The sequence below is a fragment of the Myodes glareolus genome, chromosome 9 (assembly GCF_982192425.1).
Source record: "Myodes glareolus chromosome 9, mMyoGla1.1, whole genome shotgun sequence".
In the NCBI taxonomy this organism is placed as follows: domain Eukaryota; kingdom Metazoa; phylum Chordata; class Mammalia; order Rodentia; family Cricetidae; genus Myodes; species Myodes glareolus.
The window spans coordinates 48787805-48806516 of record NC_142034.1 but is presented as its reverse complement, the minus strand read 5'-3'; the positions used below and the strand labels follow the sequence as shown (position 1 = coordinate 48806516).

At 49.4% G+C, this 18712-nt stretch overlaps 1 protein-coding gene across 3 annotated transcripts in view; it reads right to left on the bottom strand.

Annotated features, from left to right (window-relative positions):
* The window catches only part of Rap1gap2 (RAP1 GTPase activating protein 2), a 212232-nt gene extending 194178 nt beyond the window's left edge, over window positions 1–18054 (bottom strand). The window contains exon 1 of one of the 3 annotated variants that reach the window (XM_087910327.1): window positions 18036–18054. The gene's annotated coding sequence lies outside the window, so the exon portion shown is untranslated. Of the gene's footprint in view, window positions 1–11530; window positions 11651–18035 lie in introns of those variants that run through there. The other 2 variants (XM_087910326.1, XM_087910333.1) reach the window with 2 other exon arrangements.
* Between the last annotated feature and the right edge of the window lie 658 nt (window positions 18055–18712).

Genomic DNA, 18712 nt, shown 5'->3' with positions numbered 1-18712 from the left:
CAAAGATTTAAAGCTCTTGTCATACAGGTCTTTCACTTGTCTATCATCTGTGTAAAGGAGGGCTGCTGAATTTTTCTTTCAAACAATCTTGAACTCAAGGTTCAGATTTAAAACTGACCACTGACCCTGGTGATCTGTCTTCCCCTCCCCAAGAGTGAGTCTGTCGTCACAAAGAGAAGGGAAGACCAGGATCTCTCATGTCTGATTCCACATTCACTCAGATCTTCCTAGATAAGAAAATATAAAGGAACCCAGAACATAAGTTTTTCTAAAAAGAATTTGACATGATGAATAAAAATCCTTCAGAAAATGTGCATGTCATGGTGAAGACCTACTATGCCAGCTGCTAGAGAGGCTGAGGCAGGAGGATTTGCTTGAACTCAGAACTTCAAGGACCAACCTGGGCAACATACTGAAATCTCAAGTTACTGGGTGCGGTAACTTTTTCAGATCTCCATCATTTAACATGTCTTTAATCCCAACACTCAGAGACTGAGAAAGAGGATCTTTGTGTGTTCAAAGCCAGTGTGGTATACATAGTGAGTTCCAGGTCAGCCAGGGCAACATCATAAGAATCTGTCTGGGGGGGGGAGGGAGGGAAGGAAGGGAAGGGAAGGGAAGGGAAGGGAAGGGAAGGGAAGGGAAGGGAAGGGAAGGGAAGGGAAGGGAAGGGAAGGGAAGGGAAGGGAAGGGAAGGGAAGGGAAGGGAAGGGAAGGGAAGGGAAGGGAAGGGAAGGGAAGGGAAAGAAAATACATGCCATGCCACTGGACCTTCTAAAACACCAGGCATGGCCTGGTTTAGGATCTGGATGTTGACTTTATAAGGGTATACTGAGTTGGTGGGAATTCATCTACGTGTGGGCTTAAACTGTGTACACTGCTATGAAGTATATTATACTTCAACAGAAAGGTTTTTTTTTCAAAGTATGCAAGCCCTTTGACCTAGGAGTTTCATTTCCTATTCTAGTCCCTCCCAAGGAAGCATGCTCAGAGCTGAAGGTCCAGTTGTCCTTTCCAGGTCTCCATACATAACAGTCATGCCCATGACACACTGGAAACAATAGAAGTGTCCAACCTGGTGGGGGAAGGTGAGAAACACAGCAGCTCCTGGCACCAAGGGGCAGGCAGCCAACACAAAAGACCACCAGGCTACTACACTCACAATGATGGGCAAAGTCAAGGTCAACCTCACTGTGAAATAAAGTGAGCACAATCCAATCATACTCTTAGGGTCAGAGGATTTTGAGGGAGGATAGCAGGGCAGGAGTTCTTCCTCCCTCTGCCCCCTGTGTAAGGTAAAAGAGCCAGCCGAAGCAGGAAAACCAACCAATCCCTGAGCAGGAAACCAACCAATCCCTGAGCACCCTGACTCTGAACTCAGAGTCAGTGAAAGAAACACACCCTGGATCTGAGCCCTGAGTCAGGGAAAGAAACACCTTTATCCCTGAACCCAGAATCAAAGAAACATGCCCTGACTCCGAAAAAAAGTGTTAAAGGAACACCCTTTGTCCCTAAAATTAGAGCCGGTGAAAGAAATATGCCCTGGCCCAAAGATTAAAGTCAAAAGACTAAAAAGGACCAGTGAAAAAAATACAGTTTGGCCCTGAAATCAGAACCATCTCTGCCCCTGACCAACTAAACTAACCAATCCCTGAGCAGGGAAAACTAACCAATCCCTCTTCTCCCTGGGAAAACTCCGCCCCAAGAAGTCCTATGTAAACTCTCTGCCTGTTTAGTTGGAGACTGCCTTTCTACCACCCTGGCAGAGACAACCACTCTCCTGGACTCCTCCTTCCCAAATAAATCTCTTTCTCAAAAGAGTCTTGGGTGATGATCTTCTGCCAGAGGAAATTGCTACATTCCTGTTGGGGCTTCCCCTTTAGCAGGAGTGCTAGTGAAAGCAGCCACATCCTTTCAGTGAGGGAGCCCAGACCCAGAACGATAAACATAACATGTACTCACTCATAGTGGCTTTTAGATATAAAGCAAAGAAAAACTAGACTATAGTCCACAACCCCAGAGAACCTAGACAACAAAGAGGACCTTCAGAGAGACATACATGGATCTACATAGGAAGGAGAAAATGAGAAGATCTCCTGAGTGAATTGTGAGTGTGGAGGTCACGGGAGAGGGTAGAAGGGGAGAGGGAAGAGAGGGGAGTGAAGAAAAAGGTATGTCTCAATAAAAACAATTAAAAAAAAAAGAAGCAACATCTTGAGCCAGAGAAGAAGAAGCTGATAGCTCTGCTAGGACGTTCCCTTAGGGAAGCAGAACAGAGCTCAGCTGTCGCAGCTCTCCAGGAGATGATCAGGATTGCTATGTCGTGTGGGGAGACCATCCCCCACCACACTCCAGCTTTAGGTAGCCTGGCTTCCCAAAAAGTCAGGACACCTTTCCCTTGAGGGCTGAGCTGTCCCATTGCGGCTGTAAGTGTAGCCTGGCTTCCTGATAAGTCAGGATATCTTTGCAGCTCCAGAGCTGTGACACACACACTCCCTACACCCTGAGCTTCCTTACACCAGGGGGCCTTACTTTTATAATTAGAAAAAACCAGTAAGTACTCTTTAATATCAAGGAAACCTAAGGAGACAAAACCATTTTTATGAAACAGGGTTTTGGATGTATTGAAAGGATGAAGTTGTCATTCAATGATAGAGAATATGCTTGTTTCAAACATACTAAGTGTGATGATTAATTAGATGTGAGGACCCTGGGTTCAAACTCCAGCCCTGTGGCTTGTCAGTAATGTGACCTTAGGCAAGGTCCTTATCTGGCCTTTAGCAAGTTTGCAGCTCAGACACTCCATCTACAAAGTGGCGATGATAGTACCTTCTTTATAGGGGTATTGGGGATCAAAATGAGATCCCACATGCTAAGCCTTCAAGACCATGCCTGCCACAGGCCTGTAGACTCGTCAGCTAATAGGAATGCTTAAATTCTTTCCCATTTCCAGGCATGGGGACACATGCCCAAGAAACCAGCTACTCCAGAAGCTGAGGCAGGAGGATTGTGAGTTTAAGGCCAGCTTGGAGCACATAGTAAGTTTCAGACAAAGCTACACTATATAGCAATACCGTGTTTCAAAAAAGAAAAGGCATTCTGATCCACCATTCAGAAGGGGGGTCAAAGAATCATCCACTGATGACTCTGATCCAGTAAGACACTCTGGGGTGACATACACTAGGACATTCCCATTATCGATGATGGCCCTGTTGGCTATCAGTAGCATTGGACACTAGGGGCTGCCCTGAAGGGGCTTCTCACTAAAGAAGATCACATATCTCTGTCACTGCCCTCCACCTGCTCACTCCAGTCAGATGAGCCACCCCCAAACCTCTTCCACACAGCACAGCATCTGGGTACACTGCTCACCAGGATGAGCCAGAAGGTATTGACTTGCACCCTCTACGTACAATTTTTGGTAGTGCAAGGAGAATCCAGAAAGTCTCATTTCGTTTTCTGAGACAGGGCCATATTGCCTCGGCAAAGGGGATGGGGGCAGGATGGAGAGAATCCTCAGTGTTGCAAAGCAAAAGCAACACCACCAGGAGTGAGAACAAGTGGTCCCGACCCATGTTCCAACACTAACCGGAGCTGTGGAGAAAACATTTCAACTCCCCCAGCCCAGGTCTGGTCAGCCATAAAGAACAAGAATACATCCAGTTCCTTCTTTCTTTCCTTCTTCCTGTCTTCCTTTCTTTCTTAACATTTTCTTTTAAGACAGCTTCTTGCTAAGTTGCCCTGTCCGGTGGTAAAACCTGCAATTCTCGGCCCCACCAAACAGCTAACCAGGCCCAGCTTTGTTTCCTATTTCAAACAGGGTGTCATCGTGCAGCCCAGGATGGCCTGCCCTTGAGATCCTCTGGCCTCAGCCTCTCGAGGGGTGGAGTCACAGGTGTGTGCGGCCACATCTGCCGATGTAAATCATGTCTTGGGAGATCCCTATAAGCCAGGGAAGCCAAAATTGCTCTTTCCCCGTTATCACAGCTGTGCTCAGTTTCCTGGTAATGAATAGGAGCCTCAAAGTTAAGACAACAAACCCATGGTCACAGGGCTGCTGGGCAGCAATGGCAGAATCTGAACCAGAGTCTTCTCTTTAAACCCCTTTGCTGTTCTTACATACAAGGCTCTCACATTAACGAGGGTAGTATTGAATGTGAGATGCCAAGAGGCTGGACTTAAGCAAATTTCAAGAATCTCCCAGGCTGGATGGGTGGTGTCACACACCTTCAATCCCAGTACTCAGGAAGCAGAGGTAGGTGGATTTCTGTGGGTTTGAGGCCGGATAGTCTACAGATCAAGTTCCAACACAGCCGAGGATGCACAAAGAAGCCAAACCCTGTGTAGGCACAAGGACCCTTTTCCTGGCAGTTGAACATGAACTCCAGTTAAGGCAGGTGGCGAGGACTGGATCAGAGGCAGGGAACTTACCCAGATACTAAGATGGGGTGAGAGCTGCAGCTCAAAATCAACACATTCACGATTCATTTACGTGATTTCCTTGCATAAAGACGAAGGTGTTGTCTGGGACTCAACCCAGACCCCAGCCCAGAGTACATCTAGTGCCCCACCTCCATGTTGTCACCATCAGCAACACATAGAAGGAAATAAGGCTCACTGGGATGAGAAAACAAACTGAGACAGAAAAGAAAGCCTTTTCAGGCCAGGGATGCAACTCAGTTAGTAGAGTCCTTGCCTACCGCACACAAAGGTCTAGGTTCGTATCCCAGAACCACATAGACTTCGTGTAGTAGCAAATACCTGTAATCCTGACACTCAGGAGGTCAAGGCAAGAGGATCAGAAGTACAAGGTCATCTCAGCTACATAGTAAATTTGAGGCCAGCCTGAGTTTACACAAAACCTTGTCCCAAAGAAGAAAAAGAGGAGGGGGAGGAGGAAACGGGGAGGAGAGAGAAAAGGGAGAAGGGATGGAGGATGGGAAGGAAGAAGGAAAGAAAAGAACAAAGAGGAGAGGAGGGGAAAGAGAGCAGGACAGAAGAGGAGAAGGGCTGAAGAGATAGCTTAGGAGGTAAAGTGCTTTCTCTGAAAGCATGAGAATCTGAGTTCAATCCCCAGGACAAAAAGACAGGCATGGTGCTGTGTGTTTACAATCTCGGGGCTGAGGAGTAGAGGCAGATCCCTGGGGAGCACACAAGCCAGCCTAGCCTACTTGGTGAGTCCAGGCCCTGTCTCAAAAGAAAAATTAAGGTAGATGATACTCAAGGAACAAAACATGAGGTATGGTTGACAACTGCCCTCCACACATGTGTATATACCCACATGTACACTCACATGCCTTGTGCCCTGTACACACATGAACATGCATGTGCACACAAAAAAAAGAAGAAAAAATGCCTTTTCCAATCAAGTTTCTTCTCTTCCTACTATAAGTCCCACCTGTAGGAAGGGTCTGCACATGCTGTGGTGGTGCACGCCTTTAATCCCAGTGCTTGGGAGGCAGAGGCAGGTGGATCTCTGAGTTCAAACACAGCCTAATCTACAGAGAGAGCTCTAGGACTGCCAGGGCTACGCGGAGAGACTAAATCACGTTCTCAAGGTCAAGTATTATGGCAGAACGTGTGACACTATGCCTCAGAAGTCATGCTGTATCATTTCCGAGGTTGGATAAGAAAAGTGAGATAGCTTCTTCGGGTTTTCTTGGGATGTTTGCCCCTTCACCCAGCCACTGTGCTGTGCAGAAGCATAAACTAGAGCATAGGAGAGGGCATGGATAGCCATAAGGAGAGGAGTCATATGCGACACCAAGCCAACAGCCTGCATCAAGTGCCAGACATAAGCAGTGGAGCCAGCAGGTGATTCACCTCTAAGCCTTAAATCACCCATATGACACTAGACAGAAAAGATATGAGTGTTCCCCCGATGAGCCCTGTCCAAATTGCAGATTCATGGGCAAAATAAATGTCAGCATTGTTGTAAGCTATACAGTTCTGGTGGCTTAATATGCTGTATTGGATCAGTAGAGGAGCAGCAGGGCCTGAATTTGAACTGAGCAGGCTGGCTCTAGAGCTCTTTCTGCAGCAGGCCTTGCTATCCAAGAAGCAGTGCAGAGGACGGGGTTAGAGACAGAGGTCAGAGGTCAGAAGCAGACCTCACTTCAGTCATTAGCCCCTCGTTTATCAAATGCTTCTGGGTTTTGTTGTTGGTTTGTTTGGTTTGGATCTGGTTTGTTTATTTTCCAGTCCCTGCCATGTTCTGTGTTCTCTGCTAGTTCTGAGATTTGGGTGAGTAGATTGGCACGCCCATGTTAGCCAGCGATGGGAAGGGAGCAGGCAGGTATGTAGAGTAGACTGGTGTTATTCAAAGGACACTACATGGCCAGGGAGGCCTGTTTCAGTGGGGTAACTCTGGGTGGCCTCTCTAGAGGGGAGATGGTAAGGATGATTCAGACCAAAAGGGATAGCAAGCAAGGTCAAGAACAAACCCAGGCTTCGGTTCTGGCTCCATCACTTCCTAACTGTGATCTTGGGGAACAGCAATGAGATGCTGCTTCTTAGGGCTGTAGTCCCCACAGGTAAGGGTTGTTCCTGGGAATAAATAAGCTAACATACAGAGCATGTGGCCTGGAGCCTGGTGCAGGAAGAGCTATATAAATACCAATAGCCACAGTTTGAATTCTGTAGAGACCAAGACCCCAGCGGGGAGTCCAAGGCCTGAGAGACCACTTTGGCTCCTGTCAAAACTATACTAACCAAAACTAACACGGAAGAGTGTACACAAGGGGTCAGAGAATCTGCCTCCTGCTGCATGGATAGCAAGAAGTAGAGCAGAGGGGAAGAGGAACGCATGCTGCCCCAAAGGAAGCTGACACAGGCCCTTCCACCTATCTCTGCAGCCATTCTGGGTCATCGCCTCTACCAACGTGTATGTCCAACATACACCCCCACCCTCAACCCCCACAGAGCTCAGGAGGGTGGAGCTGGAGGCTGGACTCCCATCTCTCTCCAGGAGCCACACTAAAGGTAGTGGACACCATCAAGGCAGGGGGCTGGGGAGACAAGGTAAGAAAGGCTGGTGAGAGGGCAGGGAAGCTTCTGGAAGGGCAGAAACCCTGTTAGGGTACTGTATTGCCTGCCTTCACACTCTCAAGGACCCTGGAGAGCACCCAGAATGCTGCTGGTGCATACAAAGGGGACCCAAAATAAGCACAGTGCATGCAGAGACATGCCAGGAGTCACAGAGATGACTTCACAATGATCCAACAGCAAGGCCTCCAGGACACACAGTGGCACCCAGCACAGGCGTGTACACATCCACCCACACACTCAGTCCTCCTGTCTGCCTGCCACTCTCTCCATACTCTGGTTCGCTTCCAGCCACTGACCCTGGTCCTGCAGGTTCTCCATGCCTGATGCCATCTGCTGATCCAGACCTGGTAGATTTCAGCCAGCCCTGCATAACCCAGGAAGGAGGCTATTCTGTATCTAAATCAGAGACAGCAGGAGAGGTGACCTGGTCACAGGAGAAAGGTACAAATCTAGAACCAGAGCCTGGACAAAACCAGGGGGGGTCGGCACAGTCTCTGTCATAGGCTGAAGCCACAAAATGCAAGCCTGGCTTTGGTATTCCACATGCCTTCGAAGCCCTGTGACTGCTTTGCAACATGAGCAGACTGGCAGGAAAACCCTTATGCACATCTGGGAGTCTAAAAGAGTTATATTAAACATACATACAAAGGACAAAATGACAGGTAAGAACAGGCATGAAACAGAACTTCCCACTGGCGAGAGATCAAAGCACCGAAAAGGTGAGGAGTAGATGGATATGGTGGCATTGCAGCTTTTTAACTAAACTCATTAGAACAAAGGCCACCCTCAATTGTCGAGATCCGACTTGTCTCTAAATGACTACTGAATCTTCCCAGCTTCTGTGGGGTGTGACCTTGCCTGTAGACAGAGAGATGGAGGCAGTGACCTTTGTAATGCCAGCCTGAGCTGTCTGTGCCTGAGAAGGAGGCAGCTGGACACCTCCCTACAGCATGACCTCTCCTGGAGGGAGTGCCACGTTGCTTGGAGATGGGAGAGGGTAGGGCAATGAGGACCACCTGGTACCATGGCAACAGGCCCTGGCTAAGGCACAGCCACAACTTCTTTAACGGATCATGACAGGACCTAAGTGTTTGCAGATGGCACCTCCCCTGTCAGAGAGAGTGTGATAGCCCAAGAGGAGCAGCAAGTGCCTGGGGAAAGAAAGAGAGGAGGAGGCTGGAGGGGGTAAGAACCTGACATGCGAAGCCTGCTTGGCTCATGCTCTAGGACTCCCCATGAAACCTTCACCCACTTCCTTCCCCCACTACTACCACCATCCCTCTCCCTCAGGGTTCAGCCTGTGCTATGACCCAGACACCTCTAACTCCAGGTACCAGGTACCAACTCACTCCCAGCCTTGTCCCCCAGAATTTTGGCTCCCTCCTGCCAGTCTGCTATGTCTTCCATCTTGCTCTTCAGTTTCCCTGGGCGTCCCCCACCCCCTGCCCTGTCCTTTCCTGACTACAGCCCAGACCAGTGCCCACGACCATCTGCCAGCTCCAAACGCCAGCATCCACCCTCCCCCCACTCCTCCTTCAGGCACCTGCTTCCGAGCTACTGTTCTCCCATCCTCCCCTGCCCACTTTGGGGTGCCTGCACCCTCCTGAGTATCTTTGGCTCCAGTTCTCAGACTGTGAACCAGATCTATCCAGGCCTGGGGAACTGGGCCACAGCTCTAGAGGCATCAACCAGCACAGAAGTTTGACCCTTGAGCCTCAGATTCCACAACCAGGAAGTGTCTTAGGGGATTTCTATGCAGTCTCCACCTCCACACCAGGGAATGAGAATCTACACCACCAGGCCCTGCTGCCTTCCCAACTGCTCAAAACTTTTCCATCAGTGGTGCCCTTAGCCAAATACCCCAGAATCCAATCAAGAGCCAGAGAGCATGGTGTGTGCCTGTAATCGCAGCATTGGAGGTGGGGGTACAATCGAAGGATTAAAGAGTCCAAGGCCAGACTGGCTTACATGAGAATGCCTCAAAAAAAAAAAAAAAAAAGATGTTTTAAAGTTTCCAGCAAAGTCAAGCACAGTGGTGTTCATCTATAATCTCAGTTAGTGGCACATGCCTTTAATCCCAGTACTCAGAAAGCTAGCCTGATCTACACAGTGAGTCCAGGATTGTTACATAGAGAAACCCTATCTTAAAAAACAAAACAAAACAAAACAAAAATCCCTAGATAAGGAAATTGAGGCTCCAGAAAAAAAAGCTAGATTGCCCCACCTCCTACTCCAGCCACCTCAGTAGTGACCAGTCACACCACCGCCCCCTAGATCAGAAGCACTGCAAATCAGGGCTGAGTGATGCCCAGGCTCTCTCTGCAGAAGTGGTGTGGGTTCCCACAGAAAGCCACTTGAACTTCACTGTGTATAATCTGGAAGCATAAGGGAGTTAATGGCCGTGGAGCCACCCTTGGGAGAAGGGGAACTGCAAATGGCTTCTCTTCCCAACAGGGCAGTGCCGAAATACAGCCCTCAGGCTCCTCGGAGACCCTGGGAGAGAAGTAGCAGATGGTCAGAAAGGCCTCTCTGCATCACTCTTCCACAGACCCCCTTTCTCTTCTGCAGACCCCCGTCCTACTGCCCTGAAGTCACTTCCCAAGTAGGCCACTGGGGGTAAGCCCTTCTCCTAGCCTAGGGGATGGAACAGCAATTCACACCCAGGTCTCAGTGTCCCCAACAATGTCACCAAAGAGAGTAGTTAAGCCTGTGGCCAGGCCCCTTTTCTTTAAAGTTCCCAGCATTCTGAACCTCTGCGACTCAGCAGCTTGATCAGACTTCTTTGCTTGTTTGTTTACTGCTCTGGAGAATTTTGGGTTTGATATTAAGTTTTGGTTTGTGGCTTCTGAGATAGGGTCTCACTTTGTAGCCCAAGCTTGCTTGGAACTCATAGCAATCCCCCTGTCTCAGCCTTCTGAGTGCTGGGATTACCGGCATAAGCCACCACACCTCAAAGGGGATGGTGGGAATGAGTGGAAGGCTATGGAGGTGACCCTCACAGGAGGTCACAGAGACCACTTCCTGTTGAACTGGGACACCCTGAGCTGACTTAGTGTCCCATAGTTGTGCCCTGACCCTTCCCAAGGTTAACATCTGCCCCTACCCAAAAACCAGCAACCACAAAGGGTCTTGGCTTCAAACTGCCATCCCATCCCAGGCTTCTCAACCTTCCCCGACTTCTCAACAGCTAGTGAGGGAGGGGGGACCTGAAGTAGCCTCCAGAAACCTGAGCAGACACATCCAGCAGACATCCACCCCTAGAACTGGGTAACCCAGAACCCTTGCTGAGAGGTGATGTCACAGCCTCTCCCAAGTCCTGCCCAAGTCCTAAGGGAAATCACTGCCCCAGACCTCACAGGCCCTGAGTCACTCCCAGCCTCCAGGCAGCTGTGCTAGGAGCTTTCTGTTTATTCCTCGCCCACAGCAGGAGGAACAGAGGGGAGGAGAGCCTTCTTCTCCAAGGGAAACTGAGACTTACAGGGCTCAAAGGACAGCCCTAGAGTCAAAAGGCATGCCCCAGTACCAGCCCAGGACTATTCTAGTAACCCCTTTAGAGACAGCCCTGATGGGGGCCTGTTCAACAGAAACTGCTCCCTGAATTTAAAGCCAAACCCCAACAGCATGGAAATGCCCTTCAGATTTGGTAAGGGTGAAAGGCAGCTATAGGGGAAAGAAGGGTGCTCCTTACCAGCTTCCAAGTCCAGACATAACAAGTGTGGGCAAAACCAAAGTGCAATCTATGGAATTCCTCTGTCCTGTAAACAGGACCCCCACAGAGGGTTGGCATTGCCACACCTACCCAAGGCCTCTAGACATGAGCATCAGGCTGCAGGCTGGCATTTACCCACAGGTTCATGAAAGTCTCTGGACCCGCAATCCCAGTCCTACCTCCTCTCCCTGGAACAAGCGCAAGCTGGCTTGAGAACAGACAGGCTGGGGCTTCTGCCCTTGCCAGTGACAACAACAAGTCCCTTCAACACCCAACCCGCAGCCTAGCTTCAGGGTCCTCTTGGGGTTCCTGGCTTCTTTCCTGCTACTGCCACCTGTAAACACCCACGTCTGACCTCCATCTCGGTCAGTCGTCTCTCAACAGACTCCAGCAGGGAGCTGACCAACCTCTCTCTCTCTCTCTCTCTCTCTCTCTCTCTCTCTCTCTCTCTCTCACACACACACACACACACACACACACACACACACACACACACACACACGCCCCTCTTCACGGTGTGAGTGCAGTGCCGCACCCGCACACCTAACAAGGATTTCTAAGAACCGTCACCCTACCTCCCAAATAGAATCCAGTGAGCCCAACTGCTCGGTGCGCTAGGCGCACGGAGCTCACCGGAGCCATCCGTGTTTTGCCAACACACGCATCCACTCTCACAGCATCCACTCCAGTTCCACGCTCAGTCACACCCAGGACTCGCGTCCAGATGTACGCCGGCTGTGGAATTACATTACAAGCCAGCCCCGAGCCACTGACCTTACCACACTCCTGACGTGGACAGAATGTCAACAGTCAGTCCTCTGCCTGTTCACCCAACGCGCGCACTGGCCGGCGCAGCGTCCACTGCTCTCCATCCGGACCGAGCCTCCTCCTCCTCGGCGCGGGGTTCCCTCGAAGCCCGCCCAGTCGCGTGCACCGTCACCACTGCGCGCACACGCGCACACCGGGCGGGCACAAAGCTGTACCCCGCCGCCCTCCCGCAGCCGCTCGCACACCTGGCGGGCGCGCCTCCGCTTCCAGAGCGCGCGTACGCAGCCGCTGCCCGTGCCCGCTAGAGCCCGCGCTCCCGCCCCTCGGATCTGGGTCCCCGGCAGCGCCCACCGCGCAGCTGCGTGAGACCGGGAGGGAGCCGGGCCGTCAAAGGCATCAGGGTTAGGGTCCTGAGTGTCGAGAGCCCAGGGGGATGCTCGCGTCCCGCCCGCCAGGGGACTGCCCCAGGAAGCTCCTCCTGAACAAAGGCGTGGGGTGGAACAGGCCCTGGGGACCCGGGGGACAGAAGGAGGGAAAACCTCACCTGCCCGCAAAGGTTCCTGCAGGACAGACCGAATGCACAACACTGGGAGACCTAGATGCGGAAAGACCTAAAAAGGCTCTCCGAAAAAGAGTGCTATTGGAACTTGGAAGTAGGGGACCCTCGAGGACTGCCGAAAATCCCGAAGCTGGCCCCTGCCTGCGACCTGGTAACCTACAGCTTTGGTTCATTCACTCTGCTGACACCATCCCATCTTCCAACAAACCAAAGATGCTCCTGAACTTGAAGGCGTTGAGGGAACGATGTTCCAGGCTTGCTCTGTAACCCCCACAGCAAGCAGCCTCTAACACACATCCACTAATGGGAAGCTCATTCCCCAGAGGCAGCACTCAGGCAGCTTAAGCCCTAAAACGCCCTTTATTTGCACAGAAATCTTCCTCACTCCTATCCATCGGTCACAGCTCATTCTGTTCTGGCCACAATGTTCTGTTTCTAGAACATACCTCGCACTCGCTGTTTCCGTGTGTCCCACGCCCTACCACCACCACCCCGCCCCCAGTGCCCTTGCCGGGCACCTTCTCCATATGGCTGTCCCTTTGTGCCGTCCAAGACAGCGTCCCTCCTCTTTCCACATCCCCACACAGTTCACTTATCATCCCCATGCCCTATTTTAGACTTCTTAGCAATCTAAGACAAACTCTCATTTCCGTGTTTGCGTGCTGATGGTTGCCCTCTCACACTGGAGTGGTGTCCCATGCAGGCAGGACCCTTACCTGGGCCGCTCTAACTCCAGGACCAAAGGTATAATCATAACGATCAGAGGTGGAAGGGAAAGAGGAAGGCAGGAATGGCCTGGTCGCAGTCTGGGTCCTGAAATGCTAAGGGCCGGGCATTGGAGAACAGGCCCTGGCATGGGATCCAGCAGAGGAAAGGAGATGTCCCTGCCAGTGGATCGACAGACAGCCTTAGAACAAAGGACACTTTCCACACTTTAGAACCTGCCCTGAGCACTGTAACCCTGATTCCAGGGTTAGACAGCAAAAAAAAAAAAAAAAAAAAAAAAAAAAAAAAAAAAAAAAAAAGATTTAGTAGCAACACCAACCCTCACCTGAGTTTGACTGATACTCAGGGCACACATGGTGTAAGGAAAGAATCTGTACTGAAAATTGTCCTCTGACCTCCACATGCATGGCATGGCATGAGCGAGAGAAAGAGAGAGAACACATAAATGTAATTCTAAAATAATAATAAAATTGAGCTGGGCAGTGGTGGTATACGCCTTTAATCCCAATACTTGAGAAGCAGAGGCAGGTGGAACTCTGGGTTTGAGGACAGCGTGACCTGGGCTACAGAGCTAGTTCCAGGACTGCTACGGCTACACAAAGAAACCCTATCTGGGGCAGAGGGAATTTCTTTTTTTAAAGAAAGAAAAATAAAAAATACTTGAGAGCTTACTTTGGTCAGTGTCTGAAACAGAAGCTACTCAGTCTGCCTAGTGAAGACAAAAGCTTCGATTTTACCCTATCTCTGCCATCCAATCCACTGTCAGACCCCAGATCCCTCAAGAACGTCCCAAGCCTTCAACCTCAGTGAATCCTGAAACCAAATACAGTCCTGAACTCTAAGTGTGCTGTGCTTTTTCCTATAAAGATATCTTGGGAGCTAGAGAAATAGCTCAGTGATTAAGAGCACTAACTGTTCTTCCAGAGGTCCTGAGTTCAGTCCCCAGCAACCACATGGTGGTTCACAACCATCAGTAAATGAGATCTGGTGTCCTCTTCTGGCCTGCAGGCATACATGCAGGCAGAACACTATACATAATAAACAAATCTTGAGAGAGAAAGAGAGAGAGACAGAGAGAGAGAGAGAGAGAGAGAGAGAGATCTTGAAAGCCTTTATACCCAAGCACACTCAGTGTAATGTAAACTCTGAGTCTGAGGAGAGCCTGGTCTACATAATGAATTCCAGGCCTGCCAAGACTACCTAGAGAGACCCAGCCTTGAATAAAGAGAGAAAGGGGAGTGGAATTCAGGAGCTTAAAGTACTGGTTGCTTTTGCAGAGGACCTAGGTTTGGTTCCCACACTCGTGTGGGTTCACTGTTGTCTGTAACTCCATTTCCAGGGGATCTGAAGCCCTCTTCTGGCCTCCACTGGCACCAAGTGAATACATGGTGCACATATATGCAAGTACACTGGTACACACAAAATAAAAATAAACAAATACTAATAATAACAGATCTCCCCGACTTACGGTGGTTCCAGTTACAGGTTGTTGACTTTAGGACTATGTGAAAGACTGTTGGTTTTTTTCATGGCTGGAGATCTGTCATACATACACTCCTGAGATCCTGGACAGCGCCCATGACCTAAGGCTTTCAGCTAGCTACACTTCACAAGGGTAAACAGTTGATTTTACATCGTACAATGTTGCCAGATTTGGAAATGTTGTATTCAGCAATTATGGGACATAATCAACAGTTTATTGTAAAAACAGGCTAAGCTACAATGTTCAGTAGGTCAGGTATACCAAACACATTTAATATTTTCAATTTAGTGAGTCTGCTAGAACACAGCCCAGTTGTAAGTTGAGTACCTGTACATGTAAACCAATATGAAGTTGAGAACTTTCATGTTTTCCCATAAACGAGGCATTTTACAACTCTTCTTTGACACATTACGATCGTCAACATCACTAGTCTGGCTCTTTAGGAGCCATTAAGTGAAAGAAGAATTATCCGAACACTAGCACTGAGATTCCAGGGTCATGGGTCTGTCAGCCAAGGCAGCTGCTAAGTGACCAACAGGTTGGAAGCAGATGTAGGGTGGGTACACTAGACAGAGTGATGATCCATATCCCAGGTGGAACAACCAACAAGGAACAAGATTCCATTAACTACTCAGAACAGGGTTCTCAGAACAACACATGTCTCATGAATGCTGGTTTCTGTAACTTCCCATTTACTACTTTCAGACTGTGTTTAATGAGGGGTAACTGAAACCATAAAAAGTTAAACTTCAGAGAAGAGGGGCCCACTACATTGGTTTGGACCTACAGTCCAGCATCCAGGACATCTTGGGTCCCATCGCTGCTGAGATGATGCCTAGGTTCCTGGATGTCATCAACATGCAATTCACACCCATCCCAGAGGCATCCATGGACATGCTAAGCAGAACTCCAGCAACGGCAGCCCGCTCATCAGCCTCCTTAGCTGAAGTCCCCCTGCCCACGTTCCTCTGTGTCACCTGAAAGGCTCTTATGGGAAATGGGACGACTTCCTGCAGAAACGCACATCCGCCATCCCGCACTTCACCACCCCCGATGCAATTTCTAGTCTAGAAAACTAATCAGATAAACAATCTTTCCCTGGCAGGGTGGGCTCTTGGGGAATTCATTCAATAATGATAATCATTCCATTCTTCCCTAAGTTTCCCCAAACCAATCTCTTTAATAAACAGACTCTGAAATTTGAATCAGGACTGATGTTCAGCCTGTTGATGGGAGGTTGCTGGGTGGCACCATTTTCCCTCTTTGTAGAGACAGAAATCACCTTCCCTGCACCTCCCCGCCGCACCCCCCCACCCCCCGCCTTCGGGTGTGTGACTTGCTCAAGAGAGTCCATGAGCACAAAGGTCACTAGCCCCACCCCTCTCACACAGCTGTGACTGACCCCTAGGTCTCGGCTCCCCCAACAGTGAAGGCAGCAGTACCCAGATCATCGCATTGCTGTGCATACTCAATTCATTCCTATGGAGCTTTTAAATGACATACATAATAAGTATCAGAATAATAAGCAAACAATATCTGAGTGTGGTGGTACATACCTGTAATGTCTGTACTTGGGAAGCTGAGGCAGGAAGACTGGGAGTCCTAGGCTGGCCTAAGTCTAGGCTACAAAATGAGATCCTGTCTCAAAACTGAAGAAAATAACTGCCAGGTGGTGGTGGCTTATGCCTTTAATTCCAGCACTTGGGGAGATAGAGGCAGGTGATCTCTGTGAATTCCAGGCCAGCCTGGTCTACAAGGACAGTCTGGACTTTCACACAGAGAAACCCTGTCTCGAAACTGCCACTCCACCCTACAAAAAAAGAAAAGAAGAGAACTGGAGATGTAGTTAAGCTGGCAGAGTACTAGCCTGGCATGTGCAAAGCCCTGGTGGGATCCCCAGCGCCACATAAACTGGGAATCTTTTGAGTACAAGTATTCAATAAGTTCCATGGTAATCCGAGCCCAGGGACAGTAGAGACAGAAGGGTTAGAAATCCAAGGCAATTGTCAGCTATTATTGAATTTGAGGCCAACCTGGGCTGCATGAGATCCTGTCTCAAAGAAAATAATAATAAGCTAATAATAATAAATAATATTCTATCACAGAAATAAGTATGGCCGCTGAGCTATAGCAGACTCCTCTTCAAGTCCTTCGAGCTGTAGTCTGTCCAAGAGTGAAGCCTCAAGTTATTTCAGTGTTCTAGCCTGTCATATGGTTGTCTTCCTCCTTCAGGGAGCCTGTCTTGTTCCTGTGACCCTGAAGTACATCCTTTTCTCTGGTTCAGAGTGCAGAGCCGGTCCATTCGCCTCAGAACACTTGGCAGGAATCCCACCTATCAGCTCCTCACTTAACAGTTTTGGGATCCCTCTCTTTAGTCTCGACGTTGGCCTCCTGCCAGCTTCTCAGTGAGCTCAGAACCAATATATTATGTTCATGTGTGAGTTGCTCACTGGCTATTGAATGAGCTCTTTCCTTGGACAACTTATGGCACCAGGATACAGAGGAGGATGAGGTGGAAAGGTCTCTGCCCTCCAACCCAGAGACTTTACAATGCAGTAGGGGACAAAGACAAGGACAAACAGACCAATTGGACATGTTACACAGTGGTGAGAGCTCGGAAGAAACGAAAATAAGTCACGCTATGTGAGATGGCAGTTGGCATGCAGGAGGGTTTTGCAGATGGCCTGAAACTAGATCAGTGTGTCCTTCATAACCACAGCTCATTAGAATGAGTGCTTGGGGCAGCCCACCAGACTATTTCTTTGTAAACAATCACAATCGTGCCCTTGGATTTCAGGGTAAGAGCTGATTTGTACTTGTGAGTGTGTGTGTGTGTGTGTGTGTGTGTGTGTGTGTGTGTGTGTGTGTGCCTGAGATTAGAGGCATTGCACCCTTCTGGAGCTGGAGTTACAGGCAATGTGAGACACCCAGCGTGGGAGCTGGGAACCACATTCGGTCCTCTGGAAGAACAGTACTCACTCTTAACCGCTGAGTTATCTCTCCAGCCCTTTACTTTTTATTTTGAGATGGTCTCTCTGAGTTGTAGATGTATGCAGGCATGTGCATGTGGAGATCACAGGACAACCCGAAGGAGTCAATTAGCTCCTCCCACCCAGGAGTTCAAAGATCAAAGGTCATCAGCTTTGCATGACAAGTGCCTTTACCCACTGAGTCATCCTGCAAAGATCAAAGGTCATCAGCTTTGCATGACAAGGGCCTTTACTCACTGAGTCGACCTGCCACCCCCACTCTCCCTTTTAAAGAACCAACTCTTCTCCAAGCCTGAGAAATCTCCTCAGACATCACTTTCTCAAGACCCGTGATGTCCTGCAGGGAGGGAAACTATATGCAGCCCCATTTTGCAGAGGAGAAAGCAGGAGCACTGAGTTCATCCCGCCCACTCTGCGCATCACTACAACTGATGAACTCCTCTCAGGACCCCAGGAGTCCCCATCATCGTGGAAGTCCCAATTCCCCACTGTGGATTTATAAACCAGGATGGGCCCGCTGTAGAGGCAGGAAACCTGGACCCAGACGAAGAAGGAGAGGAGGACTGGTGTAATGGCGCACGCCTTTAATCCCAGCACTCCGGAGACAGAGACAAGCAGTTCCCTGGGAGTTCAAGGCCATCTTAATATACAGAGCAGGTTTCAGGCCAGCCAGGACTGCACAGTGAGCCCCTGTCTCAGAAAACAAGTGAGGGGGCGGGGAGGGAAGAAGCAACAGATAGAAGTTCCCTGTACCTGGAAGGAGACGCGAGGTCAGCTCGGCTGAGGATTCTGTGCTGCTGAGGGTTATGGAGCCACTGGAAAGCCGTCAGCGTTCTCTCTTCGATTCGGAACCGCCCTTCCTGCACGTACCTGTGGAGAGGGGGGGTGAGTTAGATGAGAATAGCTTTGGGAAGGAAATTCATGACTCCTGCTAGGGGCTTGAACTTTACTGTGAACTTCCTCCTGCCCCAAGATGATTCCCCTTCTACTAACCTTACCTAAAATGCTGCCTCCTCCAGGAAGGCTACACTGACTTACCCATCCTATTCTGACACCGTTTTCCTGCCTTCTGCCATCCTTAGATTCCTCAGATTGACCCAGACATGAGTCTACCATGTCCATGGGGAAACCAATCACACCAATAAACTAACAATGAGAACAGAATGACTGTATGGAAGCACTGTATGGGAAGCACTATATAGGGAGGACTATTTGGGGAGCACTCTATGGGAAATACTGTAGGAGGGAGTATTGTATGAGGAGCATTGTGTAAGAGCCCTATGTGGGGAGCACTATAATGACTTTGATGCCATTGGAGTGTGACCCATGTGACAATATTATATTTTCAAAAAGTAAGTAATCTATTTTTAATATAAGACTCCTTCTGATCACAATGTCCTAAGTGGTAAGGACCAGGAGGCGTCCATCTG